Source organism: Acromyrmex echinatior, chromosome 4, assembly GCF_024713525.1.
Source record: "Acromyrmex echinatior isolate Ae372 chromosome 4, ASM2471352v2, whole genome shotgun sequence".
NCBI classification, from domain to species: domain Eukaryota; kingdom Metazoa; phylum Arthropoda; class Insecta; order Hymenoptera; family Formicidae; genus Acromyrmex; species Acromyrmex echinatior.
Window position 1 is genome coordinate 7,981,551 of NC_141855.1, and position 13,446 is coordinate 7,994,996.

General features: G+C 28.0%; 1 protein-coding gene across 2 annotated transcripts in view; it reads left to right on the top strand.

The window, feature by feature from the left end:
* Con (leucine rich repeat protein connectin) overlaps window positions 1-13,446 on the top strand; it is a 137,407-nt gene that overhangs the window by 2,698 nt on the left and 121,263 nt on the right. The gene's annotated exons all lie outside the window — the stretch shown is intronic.

Below are 13,446 nucleotides of genomic sequence, written 5' to 3' on the forward strand. Positions count from 1 at the left end.
TTTTGATATGCGATAACTGCTCTCTGACGATTGGTTTTGTTATGCTTGATGCACTCTCAACATATAGATATCTAGCAATATTTTGCAACAAGAGATACATATATACATATATATAAGTTCAGAAATTGTCAGTTTAGAAATTGTCGTTTAATTTTTTTGCAATTATGAATTTTTTTATGTCACAAATTTGATGTAATGTTATTTTAACGGTTATTTTACTTTTGTTTATGTCTCAGTTTCTACAATTGTTATTATAATATTATTACAATATTACTTTTTTGATACCTACTTACAATTATTTATTTTTTAATATATGTATCTTTTATAGTATTAAAGTAAATAAAGATATTAAACGAATATTGGAATATGGAATAAAATAACGAATAACATTCTATTTTAGTGACGTTATGAAAGTGTTTGTAAAATACAGTCCAATTATATATTTTTGTTACGAGAGAAAATGGTTTCTTCAGGAAGTCTTATCATTTTCTCTTATAACTTGGAGAATAACTCGTTCACGACATTTTCGTGAAGGAAAGATCGGCTCGACAATGGTCGAGGAATCCGCAATTGAAAAGAAATATATCTTTTATATCGTGGTTGATACGGAACACCTTTGTATATTTGACAGGGAAGAAGCGTGAAAGTCTTTGAAGGCAGAAAGAAGAAAAGATGTTCTAAAAATGTAAAAAGTACCTACCTACGATTGAAACGAACAAATATTCTGAGCGCTTTCTATGAATATTTCAGTCCTTTATCACTCTTGTTTTCGATCATCGCTTTTGTTATATAGTTTTAGAGAGTGACATTTTCCACGAATTATCCGTGAAATTCGTGATATTTTGCATTTGGCACGTTTGTTTCTGAACTTGCGTAGTGGTTGAATATTTCAAGGACTCATCAATTGAAAGCAATAAAAGTGACATGTCACATTCAAAATGTTATTCTCTTTGAAATATTATTTTCTATTTTATTAAACTTTTTGTTAAACTTTATTGTATTATTATTTGCCTGCCAGGATCACAAGAATCTGAAAATTATAATAAATGCTATTGATATGCTCGATTTCTACCGCAATCTAACAGAAATTAATAAATTAAATTATTCTGTGGAATACTAAATAACCAATATCGAATAATGAAATAGAAGAAAGCAATAACGTACATTGACAATTTTCAAATATGAAACGAGAGATGTGCAATTGTATTCCTTGGTACTAAAATAATAAGAGAAATATTGTTTTCATTTTTAATATTATATAGTTATTTAAATATTTTTTCCATGCGAGATATTTTTGATTATTAATACTTTATTTAAAAAGAATAATGTTAATAAAATTAATATTTTAAAAAACCATTTCTTGCAAAAGTATATTTTTCTAACAAAACTTATGAACAAATGCTAATAAAATAATTCTTGTGTGTTATTTAATAGATTATTTTATACAAATATTAATAGAGCGAATAATAGGAAATATTTCACGAGAAAACTGCAATACGTATACCGTCGGAAATAAACTTCCGCGCGCCCTCAAAATTGAGCATTAAAAATCCACGGGTTATCAAGCGACTGCAGCGGCATTATATCTTTGTCAGATCTCGTCAGCGTGAATTAGTCTCATCCTTTCGGTGCGGCAAGCCGGCCAAGTTTCAACGTGGAAAGATCGTCTTGCCCGAGCTTCTTCCGTTCCTGCCGAGAATTCCAACACTCCCGGAAGGTTAGATGCAGGGTGTGTTCTACTACTCTTTTTCATTTTATTTTCGACTAAAAAATAATGAAAGAGAACCCATGCCGCGCTCCGTAAAGCTTTAACCTTAAATACGTATGACATGAAAGAAACCGGGATGCTATGATTCTTTGCGTGTCGCGACGCAAATATAATCGCATTCATTGCTATTGAAAGAGCAAAGAATTCGCATATGATGCAACGATCTGTCGCGGTTTCTTTCCAGTATCAGGATGCATACACACCTTCAGTACTACATTATATATGGATTATCGGTTGGTTCTCACGTATTATTCAAATCACATTTGAATAATAATAAGAAGAGGGAAATTTATTCTTGAAGAGTCTCCTCAATGAGGAGGCTCCTCTTTTCTCTGTGCTTTATTAAATAATATTACATGTATCATAATGAATTTTCGATACTATAACATATTATTGAACATAATCTCATTACGGAATCCCACTAAACTAAATTCAAGTCTTCTATGTAAATATATGATGATAGCGATCAGATTTCCATGATAGCCACTGCATAATGGATATTGATACATTATAGTGTCGGTATAACGAGCAAGTTCAAAATATGTTGATACATCTTAAATAATACAAATATCTCTTAAAAATATATTCTTAGTTATTTTAAAGTTATTTTTTTTTTAATTATTATGTCTTTTCATATTTTAAGACAAAATGTTTTTCAGAATTGAAATGAAAATATTGTACGTGATTTTTATTATATGATATTATAATTTCATTTTTTATTTTTGCTTTTTATCGTATAAATATTTATGTAGTAATAATAAACACTATTTGATACTTTTTGTAACAAAAATTCAAAATTTGTTATTATTTGTGTATGTTACCGATTTCGTTTAACGTAAAATTAAACCAATTTTATGTTTTTTAAATATTGATAATAAAAAAGGGTATTTTATTATAACAAAATTTAAAAAACTCTTCTTAATTGATAGTAAGAGATTAAAACTATTGGTAACATATATAAATAATAAATCTTGATTTTTTTTTATCAAACATATCAAATAAAATGTTTAATATTATTACACAAAATTTGCAAGGAAAGCGAAAAAATAAAAATAAGAATAGAAGTGGAGAGAGCCAATTTGATTTACAAAGGTTTCTAAATTATTTTGAAGACACAAATCAATTTGTCTGAAAGATGCGAACGAAAAATCTTAAAAATTATTCATAGATTTTGTTAATTTGATCGATTGATTTGAATATCCTTTAAATCTCAAAGGGAGTATCGCAGTTAGGCAGCGCGAGTAGCATAGTAATCCGTTTCGAATGTGATCGTCGAATTAATTCCGTCTCTGAATTCCCACTCAATTTCTGATCAGTCTCCTGCTCAAAAGCGCAACGCAGCGCAGCGTAGAGGCTGCGTGCAAATTAAACGACTGCATGATTCTCGGCCTCTCGTATATATTAGTTAATACCATTGCGCCGGCATTCAATGGAAGCACTGCGAATATCGGATGAATCTAAAGCGCTATATTGAGACTCGACGACGATAACAGAGATGTGATATTTGATTGACTAAGCTACTAAAGTTGCAGTTTCGTATAAAAAGTATCATTATCATTGGTTATTATTTTTCTATATTTATTTTCACCTTATTTTCATTGTTTTAATATACTTCTGCTTTATCTTTTCGGAACATTTTTGGAAACTTAAGAATAATATTTTTATATACCTTTGATATTTTTAAATTTAATTAAATCTTTTTTATTTTGTTTTTTGATTTTATTAGATTGTCTTAGAAATTGAAAATATTTAATCTTTGTTTAACGTTTTATCTAAGTTGTAACGTTTATCATTTTTTCTTATTTGTAATACGGAATTATTGGTTGATAAAAATAATATGTAAAAAGGATAATATAAAAATATAAAAATAAGAATCTATATATTGTTAATCTAATTTAGATACTGTCTTTGAAATTTGAAATTAATAATTCTGACATTTAAAAAGAAAAATTGACTTTATATTTTTTAGAAAATCTGTCACTATAAAATTAACGTCGTGAGTTATATGTGATTGTAAAGGGGAAAAAAGGGGAGATGTTTATCTCGATTGATTATTCCGGTTGGGGATTCTGGCACATGTCGATGTTAGCTTAAATAAGCTTAAAATACATACTTATCATATTTAGATGCTCCACAAGAACGCGTGAGATAATCCTAAACGATGCACGAGAATATGTCACTAATCAGCGTCATATATAATGCGTGCGATAGAGCTCAGTATATATAATAGTACGTTAGCCGTATACGGATACGCTACGTTGCCAATATTATCCCGCCACCCCTTCTGCATACGAGGTCCCCTTTTGTATTCCTCGCACATGCTTTCTCACGGAGCTTGATGCTACTGCAGTCGATATGCATTTTGAAGTTTATTGTGGTCCTTTTTTCGAATTTATGCGTGCACGTGTTTTTTTTTATTCACTATGACAGATGGTTTGATTTTCAAACTTCGACATCACTTAAATGTATTTTTTAAAAGCTATAACAATAGTATAGATAATTTTATATAATAGTTATATATTATATTATATATATAAATGACATAATATATTCTAAATTATAATAATGCGTGTCATTATAATGTTATTAATAATTGATACTGAATAGCGAATATAAGAATATATTTAAGCAATATTACAAATATGTTGATCAAAGAAAAATTAATTATAATATAAAAAATTCAATTAAATCACAATTTTATCTCAAGTTAGTAATTATTAAATTAATAAATATTCTATAATTTAACATTTGAAAACTGATATTACACAGATACGTTTAAGAATATAAAAAATATTCTGCTTGATATAAAATTGTTCATGTAATACAACGAAATACTATCGTTCTGTTTGAGTTAATGAAAATATTTTTATACTAAATATTATCATGATACTAAAATGGCATTATGACACAATGAGTAACGTTGATTTATCCTGCTGTATACATTTGCATATGATATATGACATATTTTCTTCATCCACTTCAGACACACACACACACACACACACGCGCGCGCGCGCACACATACACACATATGTTTAATTGAAATCGTCGGTTAATAATCTATTTCAATTAAAATCCATTTCTGAATGTTATCAAAACATTCTTTTGTAGTTTATTTAAAATCAATTGTTTGTCAATCTTATCTCGTTAAATTTACCTTATTTTATTAAGTAATATCGCGTTAACATTAACGATTAAATAAATCGTGTCAATCGCTATAATACAACAAAAGAAACTTGTTTTTTTAATACAAGAAAGAAATCATTTTCTGTGATTTTTTTATGTTGAGTACAATTCTAATCTTCGAAGTGCAGTTACAATTTTATAAAATAATGTCTTTTTATTATGCTACGTCTAAATCACAGTCAGCATCGTATGAAAGTTTTATTCTAAATTACATATGTATATGCATTATTGATTATCAAAGGAAGAATTTATTGCAAAGATTAAAGACATAATATAAAGATTAAGACATAATATCTTGAAAATAAAATTATTGAATTTTCTACTTTATACAAAAATTGTAAATTAATAATTATTGATAATCTATAGATTTCAATTGTTTATTTAAACAAAAGTGTTTTCCAAAGGTGTTTGCTAAATTCGATATCTAAAAATTCACAACAAAAATTAACAATTGTGAAATTAATATAATGAATGTTAGAATAATAAAGACATTTGAATTTTTACAAAAATTTATAATATAGGAATTATTCCGATTACTGAGAAATTCGATAGATATTAAAATTGACAGGTTACAGAGAAATTCAATATTAAAATTGACGCATACAATATGCGGATGTAATTTCTGTAGTACGTTCGTAGCTCTTAATGGCTTTAATATATCTATATGCGGTATAATAAATCCAATATTTAATCACCGAAATTGATCTTAATGTTATGAGAGAGAAGAATTCTATTTGAAGATTGAAAGTCCTAATTAAATCTTTATTTAATCTCAAATGCATTCACAAATACGTCATATATAATAGTTAAAGTTTATTAAATTATGTTGAGTTCTTTTTACAAATTAAAAAATTGTTTTAATATGATGATAATGTGTGTGTATAAGTATCTAAAATGTTATTATTCTTATTATTAATTGTTTCTTTAATGAGTAAATATTATCTCTATTATTTCTATTAAAATTCAGCTAAAATTGTATAAAACATATATAATAAAATACAAGAATTAATTATCTTTTTTTTTGCTTTTTTCTTTTTTTTAAAACTATGTGCACAGATAATATGAGTAAACTCCTGCCTCATTTTCTTCTAAAAAAATTCTATTTTTGTAAGAACATAACATATTTCTAATTTTTTTCATAAAAATTAAAATGTAAAAGTTTTTTTATTGAATTGTATTTCATTTAATGTTACCATAATATTTCTGTATTCTGATAGAGAGTATGCATTAATCAATATGCAGCAGATACTATTTCGGATGTTAAATCAATAATATATATGACTTTAGTCTGCGTTTTACTGACGTAATGTTTATGCTCAAATAAATGCGATATATTTCTTCCACTGCTACTTCATTTTTTAATTCAATTATCAAGGCTAGGCCACATGCTATTTCTTGTATTTACTCTGGATGATTTTCTTGACATTTTTGTGACAATGACCCGACAATCTATTTTAATCTGCCTGCGAAGCGATAACAGTTTTAATGATTACAGAGAAATGTATGTTATACGTCTCCATCTCTCATGTATCCTACCTCTTGGATACTATTAAGCTTCACGCTGTCGTCACTGGGGCCGTGTTATTGGTCCGTCTCCTATTCCATCCATGTTTGCGTAATTTTAATAATTGAAATTCCAAATGGACGAATATGCTAATCTCCGTTTCTGCCACTGTATTTTATTCACATGTATCTCCCGGAACTAGCCGGACTTGTTTTTCTCCTCATATACCGAGAGATTGTATCCTGGCGCTTTATATCCGCTTCAGCCCCTAGTCTATTACTTTTTTACTGCATATCCGCTGATCTCAAGTCGATCGTAGCGGCTTTTTGCGTTCTGTATTTCCTCGGTATTACCTCTTTTGATATTTCTCTTTCTGTCTTTAGCCCTTGATATAAATTCTCTCTACATAGAGATAACAGTGTCGAAATAAATTTCATATACGACAGAAAAATTGTATAAATTTTTTTTTATTTTTATGCATTTTAAATATTAATGGACTATTAAACAAGAAGAATAATCCGGGGTTTAAAACGTGGTTGTTCCACTCTCGGAATATTTGCGGCATGAGTGTGCAGCTTTATTAATGCTGGAGTATCGTTCCCCGTTCCCTAACGAGCTGATGTCTTCCGCGGGCAAGCCCCCGATCACGCTGTGATAGGGGACACAGTAATCAAGCTGAACGAGCGATAGCAGATCAGAAGACATACTTCAACCACGGTGTACATTTTTAATCATGCGTCTCGGTCGACTACGTAATATATCGCTGCTTTAATTCTCAAGAGTAAAATATATTTTATCTCTTAAATGGCAAGACAAAAATATATACATTGCAGATTTCAATTTTATTTTTTCAAGTGTATGATTTTATATATATTAAATAGATATAAATAATAATCTATTTAATATTAGCGTACACTAATTGTCACTGAATTGTTTTATTGTTATTGATTTATATGATTTATTCTTGATATTACATTATTAAAAGTAAAAGCAAAGTAGTTATTTAAATGTCGCTATATTAAATCAGATATATATGGTACAATATAAAAGCGGACAACAATGCATCTCTATAACAATTTTTTTCTCTCGTTTTGTTTGTCTCACAATCCTTCCTCGTGAAACGCGCGTCATGAATAATCAGTGACTGATTTTTTTTCATCACCTCGTTTCCTACTTTCGTATTCATTGATTCGTGAACCGCGAAACGAGACGTGCGCTTCCGAAAGATATGGTCATTTAATTTCGTGTGCTATGAGTACAATAGTGGATTATTGTTTGATCTATTTCTCAATTCAACGTGAATCTTTTCCTCTCGATTGCTCTCGATATGGCTCGGATATTGAGTATTATTTCGTGGGCGATCGCCATCTGATTTCTGCAACGCGACGTGCTTTTCATTTATCATAATGAATAAATATTTAGATCGAAATGCGCCTATCTAAATCCATTACCAGTCGCACGATATGACATGACTCACGATTTAATATATAAAATCGTGTCCTGGTAGTGGACTTGTCATTTCGCATTGTTGACTTCATTCCTACGTAGTTTGTTTAAACTGTATGGGTAGTGTCAGCGAGATTTGACACGAAGATGGCGAAAATTTGGTTCCCATTTCACTAAACGTTCGATAAAACCGCGTTAGTGTGAAATTTACTCATTGTAGAGAGCAGTGTAAAGAAGAGGAGAACAAAAACATTTTATTTGTTTATAATATATTACATTTTTACTTTTGCGTACAGAAAAGTTTTATTTTTTAAGATTTTATTTATTCTAACAAAATTATATTTTAAATATGGTATAAACATTATTAAGATTATTATTACTTTATATGTGTATACGTAAAAGTAGATATATATATATGTAAATGAATTTTATATTTTTTGTTATTTGAAATAATACATTTTTATCTTTTAAGTTTAAATAATAATCACATACATACAATAATCTTCAAGTAATAATCACACACATAAAATGTATTATCAATCATTTTGTATTTGAGTTTTTCTTTTTAACATAGATAAAAATGCAATTTTCTATAATATTTATTGAGTGTGCGCGTATGTATTTAACTAACTTTTGTCGTTTTAATGTAAAAGAAAAAATAGCCTTTGTCTCTATGAAATATAGATCATGTATACATTTTACCTTTTGCATAATATAAATTTTACATTTTTTAAACTGCTAATTGTATTATATTGCTCTGAAAAGATATTTATCTTCCATAATGTAGTATCGATTTGAATTGGTAATGTACAGAGAACAATTTTACTTAGCAGTAGCCATTTAGAGATTGGCTTTTCACCTTTTTCATTTCAATCTCCCTGAAAATGATGTTAGTTAATATTTCTTTTTACAATATTTTATTTTATTCTTGACTGTATCAGATGTTCTATTTTAAATTTCTTTTTTCTTAAATTTCCTTTAATGGAAATTATTGCATTTATTATTTTATTACTCTTATTAGTTACAAAATTGGATATCAATGATATTTAATAGATATCGAAAGTTTAAATTTTATTTTTTGGTCGTATTATGTTCTACTTCTAATATTCTTTTATCGTAAATTTTGTTTATAAATTTTTTTTATTTTTATTTATTAAGTGTGCGTAAATGTTTAACTAACTTTTGTTGTTCTAGTATAAAAGAAAGAATTTGAAGGATTTGTCTTTGTCAAATACATGCATAATATTTTTTGTATTATATAAATTTTTGTATTATATAAATTTTACATAGGCAGATTTTTAAATTTAATTTTTTACTTACCATATTTATTAATTAAAAAAAAACCTAAATATTAAAATATTTCTTTTTCAATCCAGAATGTTTATCTATAATATATATGAAATGTTTTTGCAAGTAATTATTTACTTATAATATTATTTACAATAATAACCTTAAGCTTTTTTTAATTTAAATACATATAATATTATATTATTAACAATTTATATATAATTTATATATAATTTATATATAATTTATATATAATAAATAAAGGATCGGATTCTGTATGTGTGTGTGAATATAATTTCTGATGGAATGGTAGATATGGTAACTCCCATTCCATTAAATATCCGAAATTACGTCGATTTTATCGAACTGTAGCCGATCGGGCTTTCATTCATTGTCATTCGCGACACGTTAGTTATTTTTATGACTGACGGCAACAACGGCCGTTTAATTCCACGACAGTAAAGTATTGTAGCAGTCGCCGTAAAACGGAATAATCGTGCATCGACAAATACATATCCCGAAAATGGCATAATGGCATTCGATCGTTCCAAATTTACAGTAGCCGTTGGCTGTTGATTATTGACAGTACCTTGGCGGAATATTGTTTTAAACAATCTCTCCCGTCCGGTAATTTGCAGTTTGACACGTCGTTCGTTATTATTATCGGTTCGCTTCATCTTTTCCAACATGTAGCAAATGTCGACGAAAATCAAACAAGTCTAAATGTTAGTCATTTTCAGTCAATAAGTATTCAAGAAGGCTAATATTTGAATTTACTAAATTATTGAATTTACTGAATAATTAAAATTATTAAAAAAATTTTAAATTATTAGTCAATAATAATTATTAGTAAAATTAAAATAAATTTTGCTACATTTTTAAAATTTTATTTCTATTAATTCTATGAGTATCACAATTTCAATATACGAAATATTGAAAAATTTATATTCTTTTTATTTGTTAAGTTTATTAAAATTTGTATTTATGTTTTCGAATAGATATTTTTATTAAATATTTTGTTAGTTACTTTCAGTTAAGTATACACAAGAAAAAATTTTAGTATATCTACGTTGCATATCTATTATATAAAAAATTATATAATAATATTTTATATATAATAGTATTATATAAAAGTGCTATATATAACATTTTTATATAGCTACGTTATTATATATTTATATATAATATATTTGATATTTTTAAAGATGTAGATTGAGATTTTTATAAGTTAAAATTTAATTTAAGTTTTGAATGTGGAATAGAATTTCCTTTAGATTTGATTCTGTGCAATCAGTTTTATTTTCGGCAATAAAAACCGCAGATTTTTTTTTACTGTATTGATATCAATTTCATCATATTAGTTTTGACAGTTTTGAACTTTTAAAAAAATCATGATGACGTAATATTTTGTACAATATAAAAAAGTGTCACTTTTATTGGTTTTTAAAATATTCATACGGAAAGAATAGCTTTGCTAAAGTAACTAAATATTTAGCTAAATACAGATCTGAAAATAATTCGGTTGAACGCAAAAAATAACTGTATGAGTTACTCAAACTGATAGCTAAACTGTTAATTATTTTGCAGCATTGTCATCCCATTTGAGCGTCTTATAAATTATTCAATAGTTATCAAAATTATTTTCTGTATGCTAGACTTAATTTTAAATACTTCAGCAAAACTATTCCTTCCATATACGTTAAATGCGCGATTAAATATTCTTGTCGATAAAAATACGGATTCCAATTATATATATTATTACATATTTCGAAATTTTACGAGCATTTCTCACATGTAGTTCACATTTTTCTTGATATTTCGCACATACTCGAAAGCGTAAAATATGTATTCAGAACGAAGCTTCATAAATATGTAAACACAGTTGATCAACATTTCTTGTTTAAGAAAACCTATAGAATATAATAGAAAAATTTCAAGTTTTATGTAATTTGTTTCATCAATCTTTCTTCTATTAAAAATTTATTACATATTGATTTTCAGTAATTTATTACATGTACATATTCATCACAAAAATATGATGTATATGAAATAAATATGTAATAAGTTTCTATAATTTTAATACATATTTCAAGACTCACATATAATTATTATTAATTCTCAATTACAGTTATGAAAGCTGAGTACTAAAAATTTAAGTTCTAAAGCGTCCTATTTGAAGTACAGAATGCAAGTAAATATTCGATTTGTGGCGATTGATAGAGGAAGTTTTTTAAAGTTTTTTTTTATCTGCAATTTATAATCTCTTAACAGTCATAATACCAATCGTACAAGTTTTATAGCCGTTTAAAATTTTCATTTTAAGTCTAAACGATCCGTTGCTGCAGTCGAGGTTGAATAGGAAATAAAAAACTATCTAGTATAAATTTAAATTCAATTATGTAGAAAATTTGAAACATTCTCAAATCGTCATTGAAGTTATAAGTAATAAAAAGGGATACTTTCTTTCTTTCTCTTTTTGTCTCTTTTTCTCTCTACATTTTTTGTTCTGATATATTTATGAAGAGAGATCTATCAATATTTTCTGTTCACATACGTACACAACGATTTACTTGGAGCATATACATGAAGTTCTCGATCAATCGTTATCGATCACACACGAACGGTGGCTTCGTAGTCTCGGAAAGAGGCTGACCTAGGAAAATGTTTGTTTAAAAACCATATTTCTCCGTTCGCCGCCAATGAAACCGCAGGTGCGGGCGCAGAATCCCATAGATTTTTCTTCTTCGTACGAAGCGACTTGCCGCTCTCGCGGTTTTGCTCGATACCATATTTTATCAAACTGTCTTCCTTCGATCCTATATCAAGTTAGTTTTTTTTTGTTTGTCCTTATTTTATCATTTCGGTGTAACTTTATACTTCAATATAGTTTTGCATTGAATGATTCTACTAACAATAAACAATATATTCTAAGAGAGTAATGCCAGTATAATTAAATATTAATTATAAACAGTATTAATTATAACTGTTTTATCAAATAAAATACAAAACTAAATTATTTAATTTTGTTCTCGATTATTTGTTAAATGCGATGAAGCTATTTTACATTAAGTTTTATTTCTAAATTCATAAAGAAAATTGTAATCATACATTATATAATTACGATTTATAAAGAAAATTGTATAAGTATACATTAATATGATTCAATAAAAGAGACAAGTATAAGGAGGCAGATTTTATTGCAATCAATAGAAATAAATACACATATTGGCATCCATCAATTTTATTCGCAAGACATAATCTATCAATTTTATTGGTGACATGTCAGTTTAAGTTTACGTTCTTCCTTTCGCGACGGGCATTTATTTCCGATTCGAAAGCGATTTGTCGATTTCTGTTCAAACTTTATATTCTCTTCCTGCTATATTTGTTGAAAACGGTTTAATTAAATTCAATAATTTATATAAAATTTTACTGAAAAGAGATTTTATTAAAAAGAGAGAGAATTACAATTGTACAAGGGGTTAATTATCTAATAATTTTAACTTAATAAAGTAAATATTGTAAACAGTACATATTAAAATAAATATTAAAATAAAATAAGATAAATAAATTCCAGATAAACAAAAATAACAAACGTAAGGTAGAATGGAAATGAAGAGTGATCAAAAGGGAAAAAGAAAATAAAAAAGGTAAGGTAACAAAGTGGCAAAAATGTAGAACGAAAATGGGATATAAAACGGTAGTGTAATCTGGCTGGTGGGTGCATGGTGCTTTGGAACGGGAAAAAGAGTAATGTGTAAAAACTAGATAAAGGGTGATTCGCCCTTCGCCATCCTTTTTTCGCCTTTCTCCCGTTTTCTTCAAGTTTTCTGCAAGTGGTGGTTAGATCGCGTTTGTATCAATCAAGAGACGTGAAAAATGATTTCGGGGAGTGCTGGCGCACGCGACGTTTTAAACGGTGATTCATAGGACATCACGCGGGGACGGTAAAAAGGGGACGAAAAGGGAAGAGAGGGATAAGAAGGGGAATACGCGTAAAAGCAGTCGATACGCCGATCCGACGTATATTAATCGGATTTGCGTCGTCGCGTATTTTCATGTGCGCTCGCCGCGCATGCCATTTTTCATTCGGCCGCTGAGCTGATGAAAATGTTGTTCGCTTTTCTCCCATTTTCCGGTGGTGATAACGACTCGGCGTGCCACCGGATGGAATATTACCATGGCATGTAGTATGAAAAAAAAACAAACCTTTAACCCGTTAATGGCTAACGTTCCATTTTTAGAACAAAGGTTT